General features: G+C 31.2%; 1 non-coding gene across 1 annotated transcript; it reads right to left on the reverse strand.

Moving 5' to 3' along the window:
• Window positions 1-3798: 3798 nt before the first annotated feature.
• On the reverse strand, window positions 3799-3908 carry LOC142504673 (small nucleolar RNA R71). Its single transcript, XR_012804298.1, has one exon. It is a non-coding gene; the product is annotated as a small nucleolar RNA R71 (small nucleolar RNA).
• Window positions 3909-4773: the final 865 nt, after the last annotated feature.

Genomic DNA, 4773 nt, shown 5'->3' on the forward strand with positions numbered 1-4773 from the left:
AAAAAATTAAGCTACATGCTCTACCTAGTTGGGATTAAGAATTGAATTGTTCAATTGGAGGATTTTAGGACCCAATTTTAATAACCGATAATATGACGACTTAATTGAAAAAATCGAGATTTTTATGGGACTATTTTCGAAACTTCTGAAATTTTGGGGATTTAATTCTAATTTTTCGAGAAATTTATGATTTTATGGGGTTAGAATTCGAATATGTTCAGGGGTCGAATTGCAATATTCGAAAATTTTAATAGGGCCAAAATGTAATTTTCGAAACTATAAGGGGTAGTTTGCAATTTCAAAAATTTTGAATTCAAATTTGCAAAATTTGAAGAATATTTGGGATTAATCCAGTGAATTTTTGAGGATTTTGGGATAATTGTCGGTAAGAAATTTCTTAAGTTTCAACAAGATTAGATTTGATGATATGTTTTCTCGCAGGGAGGTTATATATTTGAGGTGTAGCCACCCATGAATTGCTAGATTCAAGGGCTACGCATTCGTTTATGTCCGAATCTTTCGTCAAGCGACTAAGAATCATACCAGTGGCGATGGATTCAGGGTTCAGAGTATCGATTCCATCCGGGGATCAGATGTTCACTTCTCAGATAGTGAAGAGATTGGAGCTTCGGTTACAGAAATATACGGTGCAGGCAAACTTGATAGTGCTACCGTTGCCGGAGTTCGACATTATTCTAGGTATGGACTAAATTTCCTTGAACAGAGTTGTCGTAGACTTTTGACAGAGATCAGTGTCTATCCGACCGCCCATCGGTAAGTCGTTTATTTTTGAGGCAGCCAGACATCAGCAGATGTCTCACATCATTTCCTGCATGTGCATGAGGAAACTTATGAAGAGAGGCTGCCAGACGTTTTTGGCCAGTATTGTATCAGTGTCTGAGCCAGCCATTTAGAGGCTAGATGACATTGATGTGGTCAAAGAGTTCTCCAATGTTTTTCCTGACAATGTTTCAAGCATTCCACCAGACAGAGAGGTGGATTTTTCTATTGAGCTCATGCCAGGTACAGTGCTGATCTCTATGACACCCTATTGTCTAGCACCTGCAGAGATGAAAGAACTGAAAAACCAGATATATGATTTGCTAGATAATGGTTTCATTCGCCCTAGCTTTTCTCCATGGGGAGCACCGATATTGTTTTTCAAGAAGAAAGATGGCATCATGCGGCTTTGCATCGATTACAAAGAGCTGAACATAGTCACAGTCAAGAACAAGTATCCATTGCCGAGGATTGAAGATTTGTTTGATCAGCTTCAGGGAGCATCAGTGTAATCAAAGATAGATCTTCGAACCGGTTACCATCAGCTGAATATGAGAGAGTCTGACGTGGATAAGAAAGCCTTCCGGACGCGTCATGGGCACTATGAGTGTTTGCTGATGCCCTTCGATTTGATGAACGCGCCAGCAATTTTCATAGATCTCATGAATCGCGTGTTTCAGCCATACTAGGATCAGTTCGTCATAATTGGTTGTCACTAACGATGTATATGTAATGATGTATATGTAAATGCTAATGATGAGGCCTAGGCACAGTGGACGGGTGATGAAACTTAAAATTAATAATTTATTATATGTTAAAACCTGTATTTTAAAATTTAAGTTTCATTAAAATTATAAAATTATGTTATTTTAGTATTGTTTGTTTATATTTAATTGTCATACTAAATATGTTTTATTTTCAGGTTTTCTACGTGTTGGTAAAATAATGATAACTCAAGCTAGAAAATTCAAATGGAGGTGACTCAAACATACTTAGAATCCTTGAGAAATTATCTACAACTTTGCAGAAGACATGATTGCCTAAAAAGTTCATTAAGATGATCAAATTGTGCAAATATCAAAAGGAGGACAAATTTACTTTTACTATGACCAGCATATAGTAAAAAAATCATAACTATTTCAATATTTAACCAAATGAGGTGAACCAAGTGGCCAAATTCATCTACAGACAATTCCCCACATGTTTGCCGTTTTGAGCAGAGTCAAATTCGGTGATTAAAGTCGTGGAACAAAGCATTGAAAGAAGGGACATGGAATTGAACTTGGAGGAGACAAAAAATACTATTGCAACTATATGGCATTAATAAAAATTTTGACCCTTTCTCTCATTTGGCCTATAAATAGAGGCCTTGTGCTAGCTTGAGAATCATTCTATCTCATTGTAAAATATAGTGTGAGTGTGTATCAAAGTTCTAAGTTCCAATATATTTTCTTTCATGTTCTCAACTATGAGTGATATTTTAGTGTTGATCAAAAGTAAGCTTATGGCAAGCTAAATCTATTATGTCAAGGTGAAGAGGATGCATTCTTGGTGAAGTAAGATTGTTTATATTTTGTATATTCTTTCTTTATTTCTTTTCATTTAGCTAACTTATTTTTATTGTAGGTATAAAAATGAATTATTTGTTGTTATCAATTTACATCAAATGCTTGATACCATTAAAGTGGTTATCTTGATTTGTTGTTTAATTTTGATACAATAAATATTTCATCACTTATTATTATATATATATAGATATATATATATTTATATAATAATATTATAATATTTCATTTTGATGATAGCGTGGCTTTGCCGGTTGTTCTAAATGAAATATTATGATTTAATACTAACATCTAACAATCTAACATTTACTTTATCGCAACTAACTTTTACTTCTCGCATCTAACTTTTACTTTCTCGCAACTAACTTTTACTTTTCCGCAACTAATTTATTAAATCAATATATTTCATTTAGGCAATAGCGTGGCTCTGCCGGTTGTTCTAAATGAAATATAATGATTTAATTTAACATTTACTTTATGCAATTATTTATTTATATAGTTATAATTATAATCATAGGTACCATATATAAAATAACGGTTAATTCGGTATTTTCTATAGTGGGAACTATATTATATTATGTGTGTGTTTAATTTTCTTGGAACCATTATTTATGGTGGTTTCTTTTGTTTTACTTTTAGTTAAACAATATTACATAAAACAAGAATAAATCCTCAAGCCTTGACAAAATTTATAATTTGTAAACTTCATTCTTGCATTTGGTAATCTATAAATTAATAAATTTACACTCAAAATAACCTCTCTGAGGATCGATCTCGTACTTACGAAATATATTACTTGCAGACAACCTACACTTGGGTGAATTATTATTTAAGTAGTAGCAAGTTTTTGGCGCCGTTGCCGGGGATGTATAAATTAAGTTTATATTTGTTAATTATGTTTTATTTATAAGTATTGTGTTGTTTTTTTTTGTATGAGTATTTGGAGTCGAAAAAAAAGTGGTAGACTTATTCGAGTATCTGAAAATAATTTAAACATGGATGATAATTCAAATAATCAAGATAATGATAATAATAATAATAATAATAATAATAATAATAATAATAATAATAATAATAATAATAATCAAGAACATGATCAATTAAGAACACTTAGGCACCATATGAACCCTATTAGAACTAGTGCCCCATCTTGTTTAGTTTTTCCTCCTGATGCATCTAATTTCAACTTCAAACCTCAAATTATTCAACTTTTACCAAATTTTCATGGCTTAGATTCTGAAAATCCATATTTGCATCTAAGAGAATTTGAGGAAGTTTGTAACACTTATAATGATCAAAATTGTAGCATGGGTATAGTTCGATTAAAGCTTTTCCCTTTTTCTTTAAAAGATAAAGCTAAAACATGGCTACAAAATTTAAGATCAAGTTCAATAAGATCATGGGAAGAAATGCAACAACAATTTCTCAAAAAGTTTTTCCCTTCCCATAGAACAAACTTTTTAAAAGACAAATTACAACTTTTTCTCAAAAATAAGGAGAAACGTTTTATCAATATTGGGAGAGATATAAAGAATTACTTAATACATGCCCACATCATGGTTTTGAAACATGGAGAATAGTTTCTCACTTTTATGAAGGTCTAATACCTAAAGATAGACAAATGATAAAATTCATGTGTAATGGAACTTTTGAAGATAAAAACCCAAATGAAGCTATGGAATATTTGGATTCATTAGCAGAAAATGCTCAAAATTGGGATAATATAGGCACAATAGAACCACTAACAACTAAAAACAATAATTCAACAAATGGGGTGGTATCTATAATCTTAAAGATGATATAGATATTCAAGCTAAGTTTGCATCTTTAGCAAGAAAAATTGAGTCATTAGAAATGAAAAAGAGTGGTCAATTAAAAAGTATTCAAGAAATTGTTTGTCATATATGTGATACACATGATCATGCTACAAAAGATTGTCCAACATTACCTTCATTTAAAGAATGTCTCCATGAACAAGCAAATTATGTTAACAATTATAAAAAACCAATACTAGATCCTTTTTCACCATCATATAATCCTGGATGGAAAAATCATCCTAATTTTAGTTGGAGGAATGATAATAATGCACAACCGTCACAACAATATTTTCAAAATAACCAAAATCATCAAGGTTATATTCCTTATGTTACACCTCCAAGAAAAAACTTTGAAGATGTAATTCATGCATTTATCCAAAAGCAAGAGTCTATCAATATTCAAAACAATCAATCTATGAGTGATTTGAAAGAAACTCTTGCAAATTTGCATCTGCACTTAATATTCATGAAAAAGGAAAATTTTCATCTCAACCTCAACCTAATCCTAAAAATCAAAATCAAGAATTAAAAAATGAAAAAATTGATCAAATAAAATCTGTTATTACCCTTAGAAGTGGTAAAATAGTTAATGATCCATATAGTAATGAAAA

This window comes from Primulina tabacum, chromosome 9 (assembly GCF_025594145.1).
Source record: "Primulina tabacum isolate GXHZ01 chromosome 9, ASM2559414v2, whole genome shotgun sequence".
NCBI classification, from domain to species: Eukaryota; Viridiplantae; Streptophyta; class Magnoliopsida; order Lamiales; family Gesneriaceae; genus Primulina; species Primulina tabacum.